The 25,377-nt window shown below is 42.5% G+C and overlaps 5 non-coding genes across 5 annotated transcripts; 3 read left to right on the top strand and 2 right to left on the bottom strand.

The window, feature by feature from the left end:
- The first annotated feature begins 3,728 nt into the window (after nt 1–3,728).
- On the top strand, nt 3,729–3,800 carry trnar-ucu (transfer RNA arginine (anticodon UCU)). The gene has a single exon. It is a non-coding gene; the product is annotated as a tRNA-Arg (tRNA).
- Nucleotides 3,801–5,614: 1,814 nt separating this feature from the next.
- On the top strand, nt 5,615–5,696 carry trnas-cga (transfer RNA serine (anticodon CGA)). The gene has a single exon. It is a non-coding gene; the product is annotated as a tRNA-Ser (tRNA).
- A 1,319-nt stretch (nt 5,697–7,015) lies between these two features.
- LOC141327217 (U5 spliceosomal RNA) lies at nt 7,016–7,131 on the bottom strand. The gene has a single exon (XR_012354526.1). It is a non-coding gene; the product is annotated as a U5 spliceosomal RNA (small nuclear RNA).
- A 12,291-nt stretch (nt 7,132–19,422) lies between these two features.
- On the bottom strand, nt 19,423–19,495 carry trnar-acg (transfer RNA arginine (anticodon ACG)). The gene has a single exon. It is a non-coding gene; the product is annotated as a tRNA-Arg (tRNA).
- Nucleotides 19,496–19,611: 116 nt separating this feature from the next.
- Nucleotides 19,612–19,683, top strand: trnae-cuc (transfer RNA glutamic acid (anticodon CUC)). Its single transcript has one exon. It is a non-coding gene; the product is annotated as a tRNA-Glu (tRNA).
- Nucleotides 19,684–25,377: the final 5,694 nt, after the last annotated feature.

Here is a 25,377-nt window from a genome sequence, read left to right as displayed (position 1 = left end):
CTGATTGAGGGTAGATTGATATGAGTTAAGACTGTTTTGGAGAAGCACTAGGTTGTGAGGTTTGTTCTAGGTTCGTGGTTATACAACCTAGTGAAACTTTTCTTTCTCATACAAGTGTTTGCACTTTTCTGTTTTCTGTTTCCAGTTAAGTTGCCATTTTCTTTAATGTCACTGAATGTTAGGGGCATTCAAAATAAGGTTAAAAGAAAAGCAATGTTTTTATTTTGTAAAAGTAATGGTTCTCACTGTATTTTTCTACAAGAAACACACTCTGTTTTAACGGATACTGCTTTTTGGTCTACTCAATGGGGAGATAAGTTGCTACTTAGCCATGGTTCCTCCCACTCCGCAGGTACTGCAATTTTATTTAATAACTGTCCAATGAAGGTTATTTCTTCTAGAACTGATTTAAGTGGACACTGGCTAGTGGCTGTTTTAGATATTGAACATATTTTTTTAATTTTGGTTTACGTATATGGCCACAATAATTCTAAAATGAACCATAATTTACTTAATGAGGTCTCTTCTGTAATCTCTGATTTAAAGAGAGTATACCCTACAGATAATATTGTTGTAGGTGGGGATTTTAATGTTGTACCAGACGAGACACATGATAGATATCGGCTGCGTTCGAAACCGCATACTCAATGAGTAGGTACTTAATTTCAATAAGTACTTACTTAACGAGCGCTAAAAAAGTACGTACTCTACAGCCAAATCTCGTTGAGTATGGATGTGATCTGCACGTCTTCCGCCATGTTGACGTTATCATGTGACCAACGACGTTATAACAAGTGCAACAACTTAACATATAGCGACAGGTTTAATTCATCTTTCTATAAATATTTTGATATTGAAATTTGTTCATTTTGTGGTCATGTTGAAGAAACAGTTGTTCTTTTATTGTGATTGTAGTATAACAGATACGTTTTGGGTTCATTTAGGTTTTTGTATTTTTTAATTCTTAAAGAAATAATTTTTTTCAGGAAAACCCAAATTCTTTATTTTTTGAAAAAGTTATTTATTTTGTTTTGTATTCAAAATTGTTTATCCACACGCAAAGCTAGCTTAAATTCTTGTTGAATTTCTCTTTTCATCCCTGAAGCTTATCAATAACAAAAACAAATCCAATTTTTGATAAACGATGATGTGAATATTTTGATTATTCAGAGATATTTAATCATATTTCCCCGTGTATATAATTGCATACTATGATGTAAGCAAGCCTAATAGTTATGTTTTTAGTTTTTCTCATTATGATTGTTCATTGTTAAAGATAAATACCATCTTTCCCTGAGCCTGTAATTGTAAGTTAGGTAGTATTAGTAATAAAATGAAAATAAGCACAACAGGTGCTCAAACACCTCATAGCATCAGTAACACAACAACCCTACCTAGTACATCTTCCTCCATGTTTGCAATATCTGCACAAAGGAGACGTGGATCAGCTGCTTGAAGATCTTGTGTTTGGAGGTGTTTTTTGAGGATTTTACACTCAAAAAATGTAAGTATTACTACTTAGAAATTAAGATTACCTCAGAATGCACTGATCAATAATAATGATAAATGCTGACCTATAATTAATTATATTTTTTAGTAAAACAAGCATGTTTTTTTTAATCAAGTAATTAATTAATGCATATGTTGATTAAACTTAAATTTTATTTACTGACAACAACATGGATATATGAGTAAAATAATAAAGTAACCATGTACATAAATAAAGACACATGGAACAAAGCTTTATTCAGACATATTGGTATTTTAGTCTTTCTCTAGATGCTCTCGCTGGCTCTTTGGTCTCTGAGGATGAAGAGACCACAGCAACATCTGGTCCAGATGAGACAAAGGGCAGGTGGAGTGATGGAGGGTCTCATCGATGGCACTTGACCATTTCCAGGATGCTGCTGTGGATTTCTCTTTTCTCGATGCACACACCAGTCTGCAGCAGACATTTCAGATCATACAAAGATGCACAAATACAATACAAAAGTTGTCATTTTAACAGCACAATTTCATTAGATCTCTGTATTAGAAGTAACAAAATTACCAAACTTTATATTAAGTTACAGATTTAACTTTTTTCCCCACAAATGCTGCTGTCACCTTTCCTTTCAGGTCCTGCTCCACCGCAAAATATCTGGCAGCACTGCTTCATCAGTCACTCTTCACCGGACAAGCATACTTGTCTCATCTGTCACTGTAACATCCACACAAGATTCAGTTCCCTCTGATTCGTGTGCTCAATACTACATTTATGAGGTAGCTGTTGTGTTAATTGGCTTTGTATCCAATACAAATGTTCCTGAATTTATCAACAGTACTATTAGACAAATGAAATAGATAACTCATGTTTACTTGTTTACTAACTATATGTTTATTTACATTACATTAATCTAAAGCAGTGTTGACAACAGAGAATTCTACATAAACTCACACAACGTCCATCACTCGTTTAGATGTCTGTTTGGTGTTGTGATGTGCTCATTTAATTCTCTCAGAACATGTTCCTGTCAGTTGTTAAACATTTAGTAATCATCTTTAAGATGCCTATGGTCGCTATACGTAATAAAACGTGTTTTACAGCGAAATCACAAATATACTTTAACGTTACACGTATTGACACCTAATGCAAATCAGCAGTTTACGATAGAGTAGCTCAACAAATACGATTTTAAGACAGGGAACCGTGTTCTGGTTTGTATACTCACATTTGTAAACACTCTCGTTGCGGTTCCCAATCACGTTCGATGAAGACGTTTTGGCCTCCTGTGGCCTCCTGGGATTGAAAAGTGTGCATCAGATGAACACTTCAGAATCTGGGCTGAAGCAGTAGGACATCCGGGGATTTCTCGCCTACTCTTTTATGAAAACTGAGGTTTCGAACGTACTTCTTTCTTCACGTACTCTTTTTTCCTACTGTATAGTAGGTAAGTAGGCATATTCGAAGCATACTGCTCAGCAGTGCCCCAACATACAGGTTCACTGGTCCCTTGGCTCAGGGGCGACCTCAAATTTAAGGTACCTCTCAAGAGTTAGATGTTTTAATTCAGTTCATGAGGGGAGGCCTCAGCAAACTGACAGCTTGTCACCCGCACAGGGGCTTGAACCCTGGACCCTCAGATTAAAACTCTGTTGCTCTACCGACTGAGCTATCCGGGCCAACTGCACGACAGCAGAAAATGTGCATTCTCTGTCTGCTTACAGTTTGTGGCACTACAGGATGAAGGCCACAGACTATTAGGGCAGAGACAGATAGGCTCCTCCTGGCAAGTTTGGAACAGTGACATTGAAAGAATGGACTCTTTTCACAACAGTTTGCTAACATTTATTCAGCCTGGACAGAGAAGTAAATGGTGCAAGAAGTTCATAATGAGCAGTTTTAATCATTTGCCTTTTAGTAAAGGTTTCCGTGGAGAGGAGCCTTTGCGGGTGATCTTTGCTTTTGGGGTTCCTGCTTACAACTGAGCTGTATTGGAGTGTCAAGAGTGAAACTGGCCACCAGCCAATGGACAGTGGAACGAAGCGTGCCTCATCACGTTCTGTACTTGCGGCCTTTGCGCTTTCTGTGTCGCAGCTCCAGATTTCTTTAGCCTGCATGGAAAGACAGCACTCTCTCGTACATGACGGGATACAAACAAAGATGGCTTCAGCTCCTTTTGCCCTATCAGTGACTTGTGCATTTCAAGCATTCTTTTCAGATGGCTAAAAGCTGGAGTCAGGCACTTGCGTTGGTGGTATAGTGGTGAGCATAGCTGCCTTCTAAGCAGTTGACCTGGTTTCGATTCCCGGCCAACGCATTAGTTTTGGCTCTGGCTGACGTTGAAGCAGAACTCCTTCTGTGACCTCTGTCAGCACCAAACACTTTTGGATGAGTCGTTCAACAGCAGAAAAAAGCTTGTTCTCCCCCTCGGGGAATTGAACCCCGGTCTTCCGCGTGACAGGCGTAGATACTGTCCACTATACTAACGAGAAGCTGTACCCACTGTTCTTCGCCCCCAGCCGACTTGACTTCACCGACATCAGCATAAGGAGCCACTACTCCATGAAAAAAAACCAAATCAACCTGCCTTGATCTTATTGAGTCTCCCAATATCTTGAATGCTACACATTACAGGGGGTCCTCATTTGGACCACTTTACTATTATTACTATTTTTTTTACTATTCATAATGGGAACGTGAAAAAAAGGATGGGAAATCATGTAGCAGTAACATCGCATTTACGTGGATCATATCGCCCACTGCTAGAATTCTACCACTGAACCACTAATGCTCGGAAAGGAGGGCGAACGTTTGGAATAACACCGCATTTACGAGTATATTGCCCACTGCTAAACTTCGTCAACCTATAGATAAAGTGAACAAGTTTTATAGGCATTTGACGAATATAGACGGACTAATGAGTTTCTGAAAAGATTCGGCAGGGAACGGGGTTTGGTCGGTATGCAAAGGTTGGAGCTCACCCGAGACCCGGGTCCGATTCCCGGCCAATGCAGGAATGGAGTTCTTTTAATTAAGTTGTGTGTGTGTTTGCATGTGTGTAAGGTTCTTTAAAATGAAGCCTGATTTACTTGAAGGACCCCCTGTAATGTGTAGCATTCAAGATATTGGGAGACTCAATAAGATTAAGGCAGGTTGATTTGTTTTTTTCATGGAGTAGTGGCTCCTTATGCTGATGTCGGTGAAGTCAAGTCGGCTGGGGGCGAAGAACAGCAGGTACAGCTCCTCGTTAGTATAGTGGACAGTGTCTTCGCCTGTCACGCGGAAGACCGGGGTTCGATTCCCCGACAAGGAGACCCAGCTCTTTGCTGCTGCTGAACGACTCATCCAAAAGTTTTTGGTGCTGACAGAGGTCACAGAAGGAGTTCTGCTTCAACGTCAGCCAGAGCCAAAACAAATGCGTTGGCCGGGAATCGAATCCGGGTCAACTGCTTGGAAGGCAGCTATGCTCACCACTATACCATCAACGCAAGTGCCCAACTCCAGCTCTTAGCCATCTGAAAAGAATGCTTGAAATGCACAAGTCACTGATAGGACAAATGGAGCTGAAGCCATCTTTGTTTGTATCCCGTCATGTACGAGAGAGTGCTGTCTTTCCATGCAGGCTAAAGAAATCTGGAGCTGCGACGCAGAAAGCGCAAAGGCCGCAAGTACAGAACGTGATGAGGCGCGCTTCGTTCCACTGCCCATTGGCTGGTGGCCAGTTTCACTCTTGACACTCCAATACAGCTCAGTTGTAAGCAGGAACCCCAAAAACAATGATCACCCGCAAAGGCTCCTCCCCACGGAAACCTTTACTAAAAGGCAAATGATTTATACAATGAGGGAAAAAAAAAAAAAAAAAAAAACTCAAGTCGTCTCTCCACCTTCTTGGGCCTGTGCACTCGCTGCACTAAACCACTACGCTCACCAAGGGTAATCTAGGGTGCCGACACCTGTCAACGTGATTTTAACCCCCCCTTCCCCTCACTGTAAATGGGAGGAGTAAAAGTTAAAAAAGAAGAGGTCATTACTGCCACCTCCATTTTTCATCCGGGTGCAGTGCATGCTGTCCGTGGTGTCCTCTGCAGCCCACATCTAGCCAAACAAAAAGCATACAAAACACCCACAGACGTAGTCGTGGCTGAGAGGTTAAGGCGATGGACTCGAAATCCATTGGGGTCTACCCGCGCAAGTTCGAACCCTGCCGACTACGAAGCCCTTTGACATCTTGGCTGTTTGCGACAGCAACTGTGCCTTTTCAGCTTGTCCTGGAAGCTGCATTTTTTCCCCTCTAACTCCAATTGCTGCACGACAACTGGTCTCCCCACATCTCTTTTCAAACAGTGTTTCAACAGAACCAAGTCCAATGGAAGAGCTTTTAGGTGCTCTGATATAACAGTGATAAAGAAAACCGCTCATTATGAACTTCTTGCACCATTTACTTCTCTGTCCAGGCTGAATAAATGTTAGCAAACTGTTGTGAAAAGAGTCCATTCTTTCAATGTCACTGTTCCAAACTTGCCAGGAGGAGCCTATCTGTCTCTGCCCTAATAGTCTGTGGCCTTCATCCTGTGGTGCCACAAACTGTAAGCAGACAGAGAATGCACATTTTCTGTTGTCGTGCAGTTGGCCCGGATAGCTCAGTCGGTAGAGCATCAGAGTTTTAATCTGAGGGTCCAGGGTTCAAGCCCCTGTGCGGGTGACAAGCTGTCAGTTTGCTGAGGTCTCCCCTCATGAACTGAATTAAAACGTCTAACTCTTGAGAGGTACCTTAAATTTGAGGTCTCTCCTGAGCCAAGGGACCAGTGAACCTGTATGTTGGGGCACTGCTGAGCTTTCCCAAACTAACCCAGCCGAGTGGCACGCCATGGTCGTGTAGTGGTTAGTACTCAGCGTTGTGGCTGCAGCAACCCCAGATTGAATCCGTGTCACGGCAGGCTTTTTGTGCGGGTGAATACAATGCCGAGTTCCATTCTGCCACCTCCATTTTTCATCCGGGTACGGTGCAAGTTATACTATACCACCAACTCAGGCGGTGGACCCTGGCTTTCGTGGCCAGAAAAGAATGTTGGAAGTGCATGAGTCACTGACAGGGCCAAAGGAGCTGAAGCCCAAGGTTTGGATCCCGTCATGTACGAGAGAGTGCTGTCTTTCCATGCTGGCTAAAGAAATTTGGAGTTGCGATGCAGAAAACGCAAAGGCCGCGAGTACAGGACGTGATGTGGCGCGCTTCGTTCCACTGCCCATTGGCTGGTGGCCAGATTCACTCTTGACACTCCAATACAGCTCTGTTGTGAGCAGAAAAGAATGCTGGAAGTACATGAGTCACTGACAGGGCCAAAGTAGCTGAAGCCCAAGGTTTGGATCCCATCATGTCATGAGAGTGCTGTCTTTCCATGCTGGCTGAAAAAAAAAGTGAAGTTGCGACACAGGAAGCGCAAAGGCTGCAAACACGGTCCATGAGAAAGCACGCTTTGCTCCAATGCACATTGGTGCGTGGTCAGATTTAGTCTGCTATTGAAACTGCAGTGCAGCTCTGCTGTGAGCAGAGCACCCAAAAATACAGGTCACTCGGAAAGGTTCCCCTCCACGGAAATCTTTAGTAAAAGGCGAAAGATTTATGCGTCTATGAAGAGAAACTCGAGTTGTGTGCCCATGCGCTTGAGCATGTGCGCTCCCTGTGGTAAACCACTATACTCACAAAGGGTAATCTAGGGTGCCGATAAGATTTTCATCTCCCCCTCACTCCAAATGGGAGGAGTAAAAGTTAAAAAGTCTCTTCCATCATCCATTCTCGCCTGCCACACAGGAGGCCTGGCTCTGATTCCCGGGCAAATGCAGGAACAGAGTTCTTTTAAGTAAGGGGTGTGTGTTTTCATGTGTGTGGGATTCTTTAAAATGAGCCTTGAAGGCCAAGCCTGATTTGCTAGAAGGAGCTCCAAACTTTGCATATTGACCCAACCCCCCTTTCCCTGGATTTGACGTGTAACAGTTACGCACCATTACTAAATCCAGGGCAATGTGAAGGCCGAAGTTCTCCCAGCCGAACATTGGTGATTCAGTGGTAGAATTCTCGCCTGCCACGCGGGAGACCCGGGTCCGATTCCCGGCCAATGCAGGAACGGAGCTGTTTTAATTAAGTTGTGTGTGTGCTTGCATGTGTGTAAGGTTCTTTAAAATGAAGCCTGATTTACTTGAAGGAGCTCCAACCTTTGCACACCGACCAACCCCCGTTCCCTGCCGAATCTTTTCAGAAACTCATTAGTCCGTCTATATTCGTCAAATGCCTATAAAACTTGTTCACTTTATCTATAGGTTGACGAAGTTTAGCAGTGGGCAATATACTCGTAAATGCGGTGTTAATTCCAAACTTTCTCCCTCCTTTCCGAGCATTGGTGATTCAGTGGTAGAATTCTAGCAGTGGGCGATATGATCCACGTAAATGCGATGTTACTGCCACACGATTTCCCATCCTTTTTTTCATGTTCCCATTATGAAAAGTAAAAAAAAATAGTAATAATAGTAAAGTGGTCTGTAGTGCATGGAGCCAATCAGACATGAAATAACTAGTTATATTCCTTAAATGACTTCTCCCCCATGATTAACACCTATGTGCTATGAGCCAGTCCTTTGTTCACTATCCAGCTCATCCCCCCACCATCAAGATAAGACTCCTACCAGAAATGCAGGGAAAGATAGACTTTCCTTATTCAGACATGCAGTCCCACATACAGTTATATAGAAATGTACACGTATCAATGTGTTACCTTTTCTTATATTGTTGTTTCTGTTATGTATGTCGGCCTCAAACATTAATCCGCAATAGGTGAATTATTGTGCATGCTAAGACTCACATTTAGAATCACTCAGTCAAACGAGAAGATACATAGATCATGTTTGGTGTCTATGAGCAGCATTTATTATTCCCTAAATGTTAATGTTTGTGGCATCTTAATAACTCCTTGCTTTATATGTATTATTGAACTTTTGAAAGTTTTGTGGCCAAACAACCAATCAGCTTCCACATGCGAAACAACATTTTGAGAGACAAAGACTTTCAATCTTCCCTCCAAAACTCAGATCAACCGGATTGGACAAGGTCCAACTGTGGGCGTGAACGACCTACAGGTTTATAAACCTTCCCTCATATCTCTCTCATGCTCTTGCCTTCGGGACACAAAGACACGTCACCCGCACCTCCCCCCAGATCCATGGGGGGGGGGGGTCTCACCTAGCGGAGGAGATGATGAGGCCTGCAATACTCTCAAGGAACTGGAAAGGACTTTCTGAACTGAACACAAACGGAACAATGCACAACAACAACAAGCTTGCAAGTATCCGTCCTTTCTACAAACGTAGATAGCTGCGTTTAAGGCGTTTTATAAAAGAAACGATTTCAGGATGTTCAGAACCGTTTCATTCCTGTCCCTTTGCAAACTCACTTTCTGTCTCTCTCTCTCTCTCTTACTCTCTCTCTCTCTCTCTCTCTCTCTCTCTCTCTCTCTCTCTCCCTCTCTTACTCTCTCTCTCTCTCACGCGTTCTGTCTATTTGTGTTTTATGTACGTTTGTCTATGTGCGATCGTTTGTAAGTAGAATAGTTTAATAAACAACCATATATTCACATAATGATTCTCTGTGCTGAATGCTTACATTACAAAGTCACTTAAACTGTTTCGATCTCATATTGCTACCTTAAGCCCTATTCTGTTCAATTGTTTAACTCCGTTCTGGTTAGTAAAAATGCGTTGCCGTGACGACGAGCCAACGTCAGAGTAATGGATATCACTGAACAATTTGCTGGACAAAGAAACCAGTCGATATCATTATTACTGTTACTGATCAGAAACTGGAAATTGCGTATATTTAATGACAATTATTATACACGATTTCCTGTGAGTTAAACTACTTTCCCTGACTGAAATGTATGTTTTAAATAACTCATTTCATCCTATTCATTGGTTATAAGACCTGGTGGAGTTTGCAGTGTATATGTGATGAGAGAAACAGCCTCAGGCATATACACACATATATTGATCATCTTAAATTCTTTGAGCTAACCAAAATTCTCTACATTAATTGGCGTTAGAATGCGGGGCAGTTTTAAACTATGTGATGTGAGCAGCTCAGGAATAATTTGTGTGTCTGCATGCTTGTGTATTCAAACTCGGCTCGCGACTCGCGTCTCTTTTGTTTGTGTGTGTGTGTGTTAGAACGGTGTGGCCAAGCCCACCTTTAACACCTTCACAGATGTTTGAGCCTCTCGCACAGAGAAACTAAACCGCTGTTGAAGATGTAACTTAACTGCAGTTTATATATTGACCCTATAAAACGAAGAAATCTTTTATAGAGCGTCCTAAAGCCACCCTAAATTGAGCGAAGAAAACCTCTATTTTTGCGTGAAGAAGCTGATTGAGCGATGTTCCTCTTTCACCTTACAAAGGCCATATCTTTATATTTTGAGTGTAGATAGATTAGCCATTGATGTGCACTCCAATGCTAATCAGCTATCTTGCTCCTTTGGGTTAAAACCTCAGCTTAGCTAACTGATTAGGTTGACCCCGTTTGCTCGTCGAATAGATTTAATATAGTAAACAACTTCGCGTTATTACTGTACAAATCTTGATCGAGTGTTATTTATTTGTTTTGTGCAAAGCACACACAAGTCTTGTGTCAGCAGGCTGACTCAAGATCAAGGTGCACGCATCGTAACTAAGCAACCTTTTAATAGTGTAAGCATCCTATTAAGTTAAAGTTTGCAAAACACATGTACCTGTGTTCAGTAAAACGGACACAAGAAAGATACACCCGCGATCACGCATCGCCATGGTAACTGCGCTTAGATGCGCGTTCAAATCCACACAAGGTGGAATCTGAAATCCCGCATAAAAGGTATTTCCTTCTATTAAAAGATAGAAGTCTGTCTAAAACCTCTTCCAATACCTATGCCTGATTTCATATTATTTTTTTTATTTTATTTTTTTTTATTTTTTTTCTTTGAGCAACAACGCTTATAGATAGTCCCAGTCAGTCTCTCCCTTCTCTTTTCCTTTTGATGTTACATTATTAATTATTGTTATTTAAACCATAATGATAATTAACATAATGTATGTTTTTTTTTGTGTGTGTGATTTAATTTTAATTATTTCACCGCCTTAGATTCAACTCTCCCTTTAGCAATTATAATTGTATTTGCTCATTTTAAATTTTTGATTAAACAGTCTTGATTTAAATTTAAACTTTGACCAAATCGATCAAGTTGCACTCTCTCTACCCAGGGTAATTCGGCCCATCCCAGGGGGGCCTTTCTCTCTTTTGCTCTCTCAGCTCTGCCATTTCCCAGGTGTGACGACTCCATAGCGCCCCCACACGGTGGGCCCCGTCACTGACCTCAGGGCTGGCAGTCAGCTCACTTTCTCTCTTTTGCTTTAACCCTTTATACCTCTCTTTCTGATGGATTTTGTTCTTATTTTTCTCCCTATTAGAGACTGAACCTGTCTGAACATCAGTGAAATCTTTTGGTAACTACACCGATGAACTGAATAGCTCCAAAGTTAATCGCTCATCATTAAGTTTACTCATAGTTTCCTGTGTTTACCCACACAAACTATCTGACCCTTTCTTTACAGCTAGGATAAGCGTTTAGTTTGCGTCACCATCTGATGACATCAGTTAAGGCGCAACACATAGCAACATTTTAGCTCATTAGTTCTGTAAGGACTTGCATTGGCTCGTTGTGCTTTGTCTCTCCCTCTCTATTTGTGTCAACATGTCACCATCCAGTCTCGCCATCCAGTCCAGACAAGGCAAAGAGGCCATCCTGCCCTGGGTCTAGTGACTACAGCCCCTGAGCGGAGAACAGCCGGACGACCGCGCACACAGGCGAATGGATCACGATCCAGTCAAGAGCTACGGCTGCAGAGAACCAATCAACTCATCTACAGCCCGGACCATCAGTGACCACGCCCTCAACAAGATCGTCTGACTAAAGCCGCAGCGGAGAAAGCTTCACCCACGACGGAACCAGGACAGCGCGCAGAACCGCCTAGACCATCTGGCTGTTCAGAGATAGCGGATGAAGAGGACAAGGACCTACACGAGGAGAGAGGAGAAAAGCTTCAAGACACGCCTGCAACAACCCCAAAGACTGAGCGCAGAGAGCAGTACAGGAGAACACTCCTAAACAGCGGAAGCTCTCTTTACAATGGACCCAGGCAGACAGCAGCACTCATGCCACGGCCAAAGCCTTTTACGGCCTCCTGCAAGCAGCCTAAGCCGAAGTTCAAGTAACGACTCCGCAAAGAAACACAAAGTGCGCTGAACCCAGCACACCTTAAAGAACTCAAATGCTTGCAGATAACAATATGAACAAACAGGAGAGCTCAACACAAAATCTCTCCCGGGCCTAACAGCCCACCGTTCACACCTCACACGCCAGCAAGCTGGCCGGGAATCTGACAGCTGTCACCACAAAACGCTGTCTTCCTGAACACTGCAGTAGGCTACAACACACGCCTGTCTGCAAAACATTGACTTTTAAGCAAGAACATTTGCCCAGTGTGACCACGAGACAGATCTGCTTAGCTCCACCTCCAGCTAACAGGACCCCAGCCATTTGTACCAGCAGTCAAAACTGTCAAAACTGAATACAGCAGCTAAGAACACGACTGCTACGACCAGCATCTGAGCCTACGTGAGACAACGCGACAGGCACCAAGGGAAGATGGCATCAACGCCAGAAAATCTTTCCCCTCAGATATCCACATCACACTGTGAGTCACCACCCAAATGCTACAGCCTTCTTCCGTACAGCGATTGCTCGATTCAGCGGACTCTACAGACCGCCGGAAAACAGCCAAGCACCAGAAGGCAATAAAGATTAGCAAAGTGATTGTCCAGCTGCCCCATGCCAAGGGGGGACGTCTGACTGACCAAGGTGAACAAACATACAGTGGTGTATGGGAGCTGAACACGCAGCGACATCACTGTGTGGGAGTGATCTGAGATCAGTGCAGGCCAACACTGAGGACACCTGTGCTCTGAACTTAACCTGGAATAGACAATGCAAAACCTGCTACGTCCTGTTTCTCACAGCCCTACGATACTCCCTCAACTGCGAGAAAGCCTTGCTAGATAAGATTACTCCCAGATGTTTACACTCTGGCGAACGAACTACCTGCATTCACCAAAAGGGGTCACTGTTCGGCTCAAAACACAGTGTGGCTAAAACCCTAACGCTGCACACACACTCAGTGGAATACGTGAAGCAGTGCCCACTCTAGAAGCCACACCCCCTTTCTGAAAAGTAATCTTTTGCAGTGTACATACCATTCAGGTATTTCAAAGACTTTAAACAATTCCGTCATGAAGAGCCTAAGGGAAAATGGCCACTCAGAAGTGGTGCCAAGCTGCTCTCCACATATGACGATGATGCAGAACTAATGTCATGTACAAGGCTCTCAGCAGAGCCCAGCACCCAGATGACAACAGCTGCGCTGCACAAACCATCCAGCGATGTGCCAATCGCACCAGAAGACAGAGGGAATCACAGAGACCTGCCACCACTGTGTGATGTTTATAACTGTCAATGCCTGCAGACCAAGGATCCCACGCACACAAACCCATGTGCTCATAGACCCAAGAGCGAGGCAAGACACGCCCAGAGCAGGTACCTAGTGGAAAACGACAAGCCTGTCCCACTGCAACACCTTAAGCCGGGCCACCTGACATCACAGCACGAGTGACGGCAATCGGATCAACCCTTGTGTCACAGCAAGTCGCAAGAACTCCCTCTGAAAATTACTAACCTGCATAGACTCAAAGTAGGCTAAGCTCAGTTTCAAACAACACCACTCAGTTTGAAACAGACGAGCATCAACAACTGTTCCAGACAAGCAGTGCCATCACAATAAGAACATCTACATGCTATTCGTGGAAAAACAGTGAAAGGCCCAGAAAAAAACTGAGGGATTTTGTGGCTGCCTAAGGTTTTCAACAACAAAAAACCCACCCACCCAACCCAAGCATCGCTTCTAAGCCATAAGCAAACCCCTCACGCTGCTACGCCGCCTGCAGCACACCCATGCACACTGGCTCCACCTACAAAATGGCTCTGCTAAAGCAGCCTCTGCCAATGCTGACACTCAACCTTGCACTGTCCGACCACACTAAGGCACTAAGCCGAAAACAACTCAGTGATGTCACACACATGCCGCATCTAGATGACACATCCTCACATTTGTTCCTGATAACCAAACACCGCCACAGCTCCCAGCTTACCAGGAACAAAGGGGGGTCATTGCTGATGTATGCCCAAGATGCACCGTGCAGAATACACCAGAGTACCAAAGCCACTACCAACGCAAAAGTGGCGCACTGCCAAGCATGCAGTGACAGAGGACATCAGAATATGCTAAGTTTGATGCCAGCTCGAAACCAGCGGATTTCAAACGACACAGCCTCTCTACGATGCAAAGCAGTCAGTCGACGAGAAACATCTGTGAACGTTTACCACCAGATGGCACCAGAAACGACACCCGTGTCAACTAAGAGACCACCCGTGTCACCACCTACACTGCTCACCAGTACCTCAGTGAAACATGCCCGAGTGCGACACCTGCATCTAAAGAGCGCAGGAAGCCAAAAGCATGCCGCAGCCAGCGAGATTCACAATAGGAACTGTGAACCAGCGTGTCTCGGACATCCAGCCCTGCCACTCACCAGGACCAACGGGAGACTCAGCAGTACAGAGAACGGCATCCTTCAGCCTAAAGCAGCCAACGGCCTGCAATGGCAGAGAAAGGAACAGCAGGACCGCGACAAATGGACAACTCACATCCAGCCTGGACAACCAGGAGCTGAGCAGCATCGTCTTCTCCTTGGCCCACACCCTCAAGGGCCTCAGACAGGAGGAAAATGAACTGAACCTGCAAGTCTCCGAGTACCAAAATTAACCGACACCCACAAGGACAGCTGGACACGCCTGCTTTTCCAGAACAGAGTTTCTGATGCTAACAAAGAGCTCCTTGAATGAAACTCCACTGAGAAGTACTGAAAGGTAAACTTCTGACTCCTTGCCCAACGCAACACCGCATTAGACTTCCTAAAAGGAAAAAGCATCCCATGAGACCAGCCGACACCTCAGGAGCAGCCAGACAATGTTGAATGGAGCAACGGGCCCACAGGCCCAACAACAAAGCCCCTACAAACACAACTCAGACCCGCTCAAGTCAGTGTCGACACCCCCAACATCAGACGCCTGATGACATTAGAGCAAAACAGCGGGATAACAGACACCTGCTGCCCTCCTGCACCCTAACCGGGTCCATCGGAAACTTCTTTACACTACAAAATCTTTACGACAATTCTCTGCGAACCCTGGAACTACCTGCCCTCTCACAAGTGAGAGTCCAACCAGCGATTCCAGACTGCAGGGACCACAGATACTAGATAACAACCACCTGACACAGACCAACCTGGGTCAGGATGACAAGTGACAGTGCCTCGACACCTGCTGCACAAAGCTCGAGGACCCATACCTTGCCACTGTCTATATTATCACACCTGATAACGTCGACCACGGCACCACAGCCACTCCTTGAAGCACCAACCTCCAGAGAGCCACCTCTCTCTTCCAGCCAGGAGTGCCGGGTGCATGCCTGATTGTTCCGCACCTTTGACGTCGCTCGCTGTTGTCTGTTGGACGGACAACAACGTTCGAAAGAGGGGATATGTAGTGCATGGAGCCAATCAGACATGAAATAACTAGTTATATTCCTTAAATGACTTCTCCCCCATGATTAACACCTATGTGCTATGAGCCAGTCCTTTGTTCACTATCCAGCTCATCCCCCCACCATCAAGATAAGACTCCTACCAGAAATGCAGGGAAAGATAGACTTTCCTTATTCAGACATGCAGTCCCACATACAGTTATATAGAAATGTACACGTATCAATGTGTTACCTTTTCTTATATTGTTGTTTCTGTTATGTATGTCGGCCTCAAACATTAATCCGCAATAGGTGAATTATTGTGCATGCTAAGACTCACATTTAGAATCACTCAGTCAAACGAGAAGATACATAGATCATGTTTGGTGTCTATGAGCAGCATTTATTATTCCCTAAATGTTAATGTTTGTGGCATCTTAATAACTCCTTGCTTTATATGTATTATTGAACTTTTGAAAGTTTTGTGGCCAAACAACCAATCAGCTTCCACATGCGAAACAACATTTTGAGAGACAAAGACTTTCAATCTTCCCTCCAAAACTCAGATCAACCGGATTGGACAAGGTCCAACTGTGGGCGTGAACGACCTACAGGTTTATAAACCTTCCCTCATATCTCTCTCATGCTCTTGCCTTCGGGACACAAAGACACGTCACCCGCACCTCCCCCCAGATCCATGGGGGGGGGGGGGGGGTCTCACCTAGCGGAGGAGATGATGAGGCCTGCAATACTCTCAAGGAACTGGAAAGGACTTTCTGAACTGAACACAAACGGAACAATGCACAACAACAACAAGCTTGCAAGTATCCGTCCTTTCTACAAACGTAGATAGCTGCGTTTAAGGCGTTTTATAAAAGAAACGATTTCAGGATGTTCAGAACCGTTTCATTCCTGTCCCTTTGCAAACTCACTTTCTGTCTCTCTCTCTCTCTTACTCTCTCTCTCTCTCTCTCTCTCTCTCTCTCTCTCTCTCCCTCTCTTACTCTCTCTCTCTCTCACGCGTTCTGTCTATTTGTGTTTTATGTACGTTTGTCTATGTGCGATCGTTTGTAAGTAGAATAGTTTAATAAACAACCATATATTCACATAATGATTCTCTGTGCTGAATGCTTACATTACAAAGTCACTTAAACTGTTTCGATCTCATATTGCTACCTTAAGCCCTATTCTGTTCAATTGTTTAACTCCGTTCTGGTTAGTAAAAATGCGTTGCCGTGACGACGAGCCAACGTCAGAGTAATGGATATCACTGAACAATTTGCTGGACAAAGAAACCAGTCGATATCATTATTACTGTTACTGATCAGAAACTGGAAATTGCGTATATTTAATGACGATTATTATACACGATTTCCTGTGAGTTAAACTACTTTCCCTGACTGAAATGTATGTTTTAAATAACTCATTTCATCCTATTCATTGGTTATAAGACCTGGTGGAGTTTGCAGTGTATATGTGATGAGAGAAACAGCCTCAGGCATATACACACATATATTGATCATCTTAAATTCTTTGAGCTAACCAAAATTCTCTACAGGTCCAAATGAGGACCCCCTGTAATGTGTAGCATTCAAGATATTGGGAGACTCAATAAGATCAAGGCAGGTTGATTTGTTTTTTTCATGGAGTAGTGGCTCCTTATGCTGATGTCGGTGAAGTCAAGTAGGCTGGGGGCGAAGAACAGCGGGTACAGCTCCTTGTTAGTATAGTGGACAGTATCTCCGCCTGTCACGCGTGGATCCTCGTGCTTGCAGCCCGACTCGTTGGTTTTCGACGTGACAGAAGCCTGTATTGCTGTCTGCTTGTTCTCATGTTATTAGCAGGCCAGCGTTAGATCGGCTCTTCCCTGGTGGTCTAGTGGTTAGAATTCGGCGCTCTCACCGCCGCGGCCAGGGTTCGATTCCCGGTCAGGGAAAGCTCTTTTGCCCCCCCCCCCCCCCCCCCCAATGGCGGACTGTGAAATCAAGCTCTGTTGGCCGCTTTCAGAAGGCCGGCCCCCCCAAAAAAGGTGGGCACGTGAAAAACGAACTCCTTCGAGCCGCAGTCGAACCAGCGACCTAAGGATTGCCAAAACTCCTCCTACAGTCCTCCGCTCTACCAGCTGAGCTATCGAAGGCGCAGGTCCGTGGTAGTGTTAATTTCGTCAGACGAGACGAGACGAAATATGTTCGTCAACGACCTTTTTTTTCATGACTAAGACGAGACGATGACAAGACTGCACCACTGTCCAAAAACGCTGCCTAAGACTAAATTAACATGCATTATTGTTGACGAAAAAAGACGAGACGAAAATGTTTTGCATAAAATAAACTAAGATAAAATCTCTCTTCATTTTCGTCTACAATCGTCTCTGCTTTTTCATCAGCTGTTACGGCTTTAAAATATTCAAACTGCGCTTTGGCGCGCTGGCTGGCGCTGAGCCAGAGACGGACAAGCTCTGCGCTTGTCATATAATCACAACTATGCAGTGTTTTTAACCACATAACGCTTATTTTAGGTTTCAGACATTTAAATACACATAAGTACTAGTAAAAGGAGACATTTAGAGTTTGTAAATACACACATAGGTCTATGGAAGCAGCAAATAACAATCTATTCAAATATAATTTGCCGATGTGTTTTATACATGTCACATACACATAGGCTTAGTAACTAAAAAGTTCACTCTATTCCTCTTCTAGTTCACCAGCCACTTACTTGCATGTATTTCGGGAGAAACGGATGAATGTATATGTGCTGTAAATACGGCTGACAGGACTCTCTGAACAGCAGCGCGAACAAACATGGCCGCGCCCATCTCATGTTACAGATTACGATCCAGATCATTTATATAGGATTTTAAACGACGAAACATACTAATTCACCCATATTTGTGAATCGGAATATTAGATAGTTCATGGCATGGTAAGCAAGTGTGTGAGTATTCTGGATAAAAAAGGAAAAACGAAATAAAAGCGATCTATCTGTCATATAGTGTTATTGTGTCTGTGTTGTGTCACGTGACAAGCTTGATGCGTCGCCATGGAAACAATAAGGACGAACGTTCTAAAAAAACGGTCGCTTAAAAAAACCTCACTCTCAGGGGTTCGCTAGAATATTTTAAACTCACCACTGAAAGGGTTAATCATTTGTGAATGTGTCTCCTAAATCAGAAATTGAAAACCAGACACGTTTAACATTTGCATTCAACAAAAATCATTCAACAAGTGTATTTTGTCAGGTAATTATGACATTTAACCAATGTTTGAGATATGTGAAACACTTTTTTTACTGAAATGTGTATCAGTAATAATCTCAGTTACATATATATATATATATATAAATATATATATATATATATATATATATATATATGTGTGTGTGTGTGTGTGTGTGTGTGTTATTTTAAAAAAAGACTACAATTTTTTGACTAAACCTAGACTAAAATATATTGAGTTCTTTTTTGACTAAAACTAGACTAAAATTAAAATACTTTTAGTCGACTAAAACTTGACTAAGATACCTTGAGTTTTCTTTTGACTAAAACTAGACTAAAATGACGAGACTTTTAGTCGACTAAAACTTGACTAACAAAAAAAGATATGTAAATGACTAAATATGACTAAAACTAACAAGGACATTTGGCACAAGACTAAGACTAAGACTAAATTAAAAATAGGTGACGAAATTAACACTAGTCCGTGGGGTGACAACCTCGGCCTATTAGGTTTCTGCAGCTCGACTGCTGGCCAAAAAACGGCTTTCGACGCAGGAAGACGTGTGGCCCTTTTTCGAAGAGGGAAGCAAAGAGGAGCCCGCCTTCCCATACCAGGGAGTCGAACCCGGGCCGCCTGGGTGAAAACCAGGAATCCTGACCGGTAGACCATATCGGAACTGGTCAGTGGAAGCCTTGTCCGGGTAAAAAAAAAGATTCCAAAAATACTCACGCCACGCATTCGAAAAAACAAGTGTGGTCTTGCTTTGTGACCGTTATCTCAAGGAAAAACAGCCTATCGCCCGTCTGTCAAGGTACAGAAATGAAAAAATCATGAGATTAACAATGAATCTGAGACGCGGTTTTAACCGGGTAAGTTGCTGATTATTGGCTAGTTCGGATTTCATTTCGTGTCCAACTTTTTCTCAAAGCCCGGGTGGCACGTAGGAATAGGGCAACAATTCGGCAAGCCCGTGACATCAAAACCAAACTGCATTACGCAAAAATCAGAGAGCGAGCCAGCCAGGAGTCAAACCTAGAATCTTCTGATCCGTAGTCAGACGCGTTATCCATTGCGCCACTGGCCCACCGCCTGGGGATCCTCGTGCTTGCAGCCCGACTCGTTGGTTTTCGACGTGACAGAAGCCTGTATTGCTGTCTGCTTGTTCTCATGTTATTAGCAGGCCAGCATTAGATCGGCTCTTCCCTGGTGGTCTAGTGGTTAGGATTCGGCGCTCTCACCGCCGCGGCCCGGGTTCGATTCCCGGTCAGGGAAAGCTCTTTTGCCCCCCCTCCCCCCCAATGGCGGACTGTGAAATCAAGCTCTGTTGGCCGCTTTCAGAAGGCCGGCCCCCCCAAAAAAGGTGGGCACGTGAAAAACGAACTCCTTTGAGCCGGAGTCGAACCAGCGACCTAAGGATTGCCAACGCTCCTCCTACAGTCCTCCACTCCACCAGCTGAGCTATCGAAGGCGCAGGTCTATGGGGTCACAACCTCGGCCTATTAGGTTTCTGCAGCTCGACTGCTGGCCAAAAAACGGCTTTCGACGCAGGAAGACGTGTGGCCCTTTTTCGTAGAGGGAAGCAAAGAGGAGCCCACCTTCCAATACCGGGAGTCGAACCCGGGCCGCCTGGGTGAAAACCAGGAATCCTGACCGCTAGAACCGGTCAGCAGAAGCCTTGTCCGGGTAAAAAAAAAGATTCCAAAAATACTCACGCCACGCATTCGACATAACAAGCGTGGTCTTGCATTGTAACCGTTATCTCAAGGAAAAGCCTATCGCCGGTCTGTCAAGGTACAGAAATGAAAAAATCATGAGATTAACAATGAAACTGAGACGCGGTTTTAACCGTGTAAGTTGCTGATTATTGGCTAGTTCGGATTTCATTTCGTGTCCAACTTTTTCTCAAAGCCCGGGTGGCACGTAGGAATAGGGCAACAATTCGGCAAGCCCGTGACATCAAAACCAAACTGCATTACGCAAAAATCAGAGAGCGAGCCAGCCAGGAGTCGAACCTAGAATCTTCTGATATTTTTTTTTTTTTAATTGAAAAAATTCCATAATACAATTATCAAGCATGTGTTTCACAGTAGACATCTTAAAAACATAAATGATTAAACACACATTAAAAATACTTAACATTGTCAGCAATAAAGTAATAAAAAATTCCTTTCAAAACTAATCAGATATATGAATGAAATTACAAACAATAAAGAACATCAACAATACAAAACAATATTGCTTTCCACACAGATAGTTATTCACTCTCGGAAAGGAGTATCACAGCTCGTCATCACGTGTTGCGAGACAAAACAGTACTTAAGAACAGAAACATTCTCCAAACTTTTTAAAATTGCACATCTATTCCATTCTCATCTAAAATTACACATACATCATTAGTAAAAACATTGTAAAAGAACCCCATTTGATCTTCTTGCTTAAAATAATAAAACAGGCATTGTACATATTTTTCGACTTTTCTTTTAAAAACATACCATAAATCCATTATCCATTTTTCCTTCTTTGCCACCACTCTCCTTTCCCATATAGCACTCTTAATTAACATTATCAAAAGGTTGATGACCATTTTGTTCTTGTTCTTTCTTTGTATTCCCAACATTAAAATCCTGCCCCAGTCCATCTCCTCTCCATCCTCCCCTTTCAACCTTAAAATCATATTCTTACATTTCTCATTAAAATCATCCAGTTTTATACAATGTAAAAACAGATGTAAAAATCCCTCCTCCTCCTCATTACACACTTTACATACAGCACTTGATTCCATACCAATTTTGTTTAAAATATTGTCAGTAAAAATCACTTTATGCCTAATTAAGAACTCTAAATTTTCCAGCTTTGTCTGTATCATTTTCCCTTTCATGTTTCCCCAAATATCACATTCCTTCACACCCTTGTACTTATCCATCCAGTAATTGTTGACCACCGGTTTTTTAAAGACCCCATCTCTAAAAACACTATAAAAATCTTTCACCTGACATTTATTAAAATCATATTGTTTTTCTCCCAATCCCACATATATTTCATTTTGTTGCTCTCCGTCCTCCTTATTTTTGATTCCCTCTATCCATTCTTTCGGTATCGATCTCTTGATCATTTCATATTTATTAGTTACTTCCTGTCTGCTGCACTCCTCCTTTGCTTCCTCCATTGCGTCTATAACCACTTGTACGGGTAAAAATCCTTCTTTAACTTCATATAAAATGTCTCTCACTTTTAAAATTCCCGCCTCCCACCATTTCTTAAAAAACAACTGCCTCCCCTGATTTAAAATACTCTGATTTAAAAAAAGAGGCTGATTTAAAATGTTTTCCCTACCCCTCGGAATAAAATGATTGATTGATAAAAACTTTCCCCATGCTCCCAGCAGTTCCCTATAAAAATCCGGCATCCTCTCAGTCATCCATAATTTAGTCTTCATCCATAAAATATTCCTTCCCAGATTAAATTTACTGCCTTTATTTAAAAAGTAGTCCATTGTTCCCTTCCATCCTGCTGTGTGTGATTTGTCTAAAAACTTTTTTACCAATTTTACCCTTAGAGCGTTCTTTCTATGTTCAATGTCAATTAATCCCATTCCTCCCTTCTCTCCCTCCCCTATTAAAGTATTGTGTGCTATTCTTGGGGGCTTCCCATCCCATAAAAACTCTGAAAAACATTTCTTCAGCCTCTTTTCCGCCCATAATGGCACTGGGTTTACATATAAAATGTACCATAATTTTGACACCATTAAAAATTAATAATTAAAACTTCCCCTTCAAAGTCAGCGTTCTTAATTTCCAAAAAATCAATCTCCTTTCAATCCCCCCTATCACTTCCTCCCACATTGTTTCTCCTGCTTTTCGCTCATCCCGCCCCATATGTACCCCTAAAATCTTTATGTCCCTTGATTCCTTAAAATTAAAATGCTCTGTTAGAACCTGTGCCCCTCCAAACCTCATATACACTGTCTTCTCTTCATTCACTTTTGCCCCTGATCCTCTACAATAATTCTGTACAATCTCCATAGCTTTTATTACACTTTCCAGATCTTTTAACATTAGCGTTGTATCATCTGCATATTGAAAAATTTTACTCTCTTCTCCCTCAAACCGTATCCCTTTTACGCCTTTATCCTGCTCCATTGCCAGCCCTAGAGGCTCTGCTACCAAAGAGTATAGTAGGGCTGACAATGGGCATCCCTGTCTTATGGATCTTGTTAATTTAAAAGCTTGTGTTAAAAACCCATTGCACTTTATTTTTGTCATAGCTCCCTTGTATAAAATTTTCACCCATTTTATAAAATTCTCACCAAACCCAAACCCTTTTAAGATATCAAATAAAAACTGGTGTTCTACTCTGTCAAAAGCTTTTTCAAAATCCAAGCTTATAATAAAACCATTCATATTTTTTTCGTTAATATATCTTATTGCATCCTTTATACTTATAGTTGTGTCCGCTATATCCCTTCCCTTCACTCCATATACTTGGTTAGTCTTTATTATTTTCGGCATAACTTCTTTTAATCTGTTTGCTAAAATCTTTGATAATATTTTTAAATCTGTATTCAGCATAGTGATTGGTCTGAAATTTTTTAGGTCTGTTTTATCTCCCTTTTTCTTATAAATTATTCTCATTAACCCCATTCCCATTCTAGTGCTTAATTCCCCTTTACTAAAAACATCATCATAAACCTCCTTTAAAATGTCAATCAAAACCTCTTTAAAAGCTATATAAAATTCACTCCCTAAGCCATCAATCCCTGGACTTTTTTTCCTATTTAACTCACTAATTGCATTTTCTATTTCTTCTTTCCTTATCTCCATTTCACATTCCTTTTTATCCTCCTCCCCTACCTTCGCTTTTAGCTGTCCCAATAATTCCTGCTTTTCCTCCTCCCGCACCCCCTCAGCACTAAACAATCCCTTGTAATATTCTTTCACTACATATAATATTCCCTCATTGTCCCCTACCACCACCTCATCTTTCCTTCTTATCTCCTTAATCATCCCCGCCTTTGCTCTACTTCTTTCTAAATTAAAGAAAAATTTTGTACATTTTTCACCCTCCACTGTGTATTTCGCCTTACTTCTTAGCCTCGCCCCCTCATATTTTCCCTCCTCCATTTCCTTCAACCTGCCTTCTAATTCTTTTATTTTTTGTATATCTTTATCACATTTATTTAGTTCTTCTTCTAATTTTTCTTTGATTTTTTTCTCATTATACCTCTTGCTTTTTTGTATTAGTTTGCAGTATTTTATCGTAATTTTTTTAATTAAAAACTTCACATTCTCCCACCATATTCTGATATCTTCTCCATGCATCCCATTTCCTTTTTCTTTCTCAATAATCTCCTTAATACGTAAAACGTAATCTTCATTTTTTAAAATCTCTGTGTTTAAAACCCATACCCATGGCCCTCTTTTCAATGACCCCCAATCTATTTTAATCAAAACTAGCTTATGGTCACTCAGACTTGTTTCTTCATACTTAATATCCCCAATAAAATCCTCAATATTCCTTGTACATAAAATAAAATCAATTCTTGATCTACAAATAAAGTTCCCCACCAACTGTCTTCTTGAGAATTCTTTCTTTTTCTCATTTCTTTATCTCCACACGTCAATGCAATTATTTTCTTCCATTAAAAGTTTCAGCTCCTTTCTACCCATATCCGACTTTCATAACCATTCCCTCCCCCATATCCAATTTACTAAAAACTGTATTAAAATCCCCCAATAAGATGACCTCATTATGCTTCTTTAAAAAAGCCCTTAAGACATTAAAAAACTCCTCTCTTCTGTTGGTGCATGTACGTTAACTATTATCACAGTCTTCTCATCATACTTCAGTTCAATAGCCATACACTTCCCCTCACCATCCTTATATATTATTTTACCAAGGATCCCTCTATTTTCTTTAATTAGAAAAGCAACCCCTCTCCCCATTCTCCCATCACCATTATTATATAGAATCTCCCCTCCCCATCTTTCCCTTATCTTATTCATAAAATCATCCCTCCAATTTGTTTCTTGTAGTAAAATCAGGTCTTCCCCTTTACACATTTCCACCACCTTTTCAAATTTTCTAACATCCAAAAGTCCCCTCGCATTAAAAGTGACAGTCTTTAAAAGCATTAGACATATAAAAACATTTAAAATACCCATAAAATTAGTCCATGTCCTCCAACCCTGTCAAAACTTCAAATTTGTTCTTACTTTCAATCTCGGTTTCCTTCAACGCCCTCTTTCTTGCAGTCTCTATGTTTGGTACAACCCTTAGAGATCTCCTTCGCTTCGGTACCTTTGTGTGTGCTTCTTTTGTTTCCTCTTGTTCCTTTTCCTCTCCCAGTTCTTTGCTCCTCTGCTCCTCATCCTCCCGATTGTCCCAATCCTGTGGTAGACCTTCCAAATTCACCATTTGCGAGCATAAATTAATTTCCTGCTGTGCCTCGCTCAAATCCTCATTTCTTTGTTCCTTCCTCTCCGCGTTATTTAAAATGCTTTGCAAACTGTCAGTTAAAACCATTTGTGTCCATTCTTCACCCTCATTACGTGTTTCCATTCTTTGATCGTTGCAATCATCCCTCTGTTCCGACCCTGTTTCTTCTCGTATGTTAAGTTCCTCTTCCCGTTGTCCGCTGTCTCCCCCATGCATCTGTCCGCTCACCTGCCGTTCTCCTCCGCTCTGCATCCAACATTCACATTTATCCAATGCCAGTTTGCAATCCGGGCACATCACAGCATTGCAGTTTCTCGCAAAATGGCCCCTCTCCCCACATTTAAAGCACGTAAAGGCAGGGCAATCTTTAACCACATGGTCCGGGCTCATGCACAGTCGACAGGTTTTAACCTGGTGACTGTGCATCACCCGGAAATATTGTGGACCCTCCGCCGTCTCAATTTTAGGTCTGTTTAGGTCTTACCGCCAATATTTTGCCTTCCCCAATCCGTTCCGAAATTGCTTTGATAA

Source organism: Garra rufa, chromosome 2, assembly GCF_049309525.1.
Source record: "Garra rufa chromosome 2, GarRuf1.0, whole genome shotgun sequence".
In the NCBI taxonomy this organism is placed as follows: Eukaryota; Metazoa; Chordata; class Actinopteri; order Cypriniformes; family Cyprinidae; genus Garra; species Garra rufa.
The sequence above is the reverse complement of the archived record's forward strand: the minus strand, read 5'-3'. Positions and strand labels throughout refer to the sequence as shown.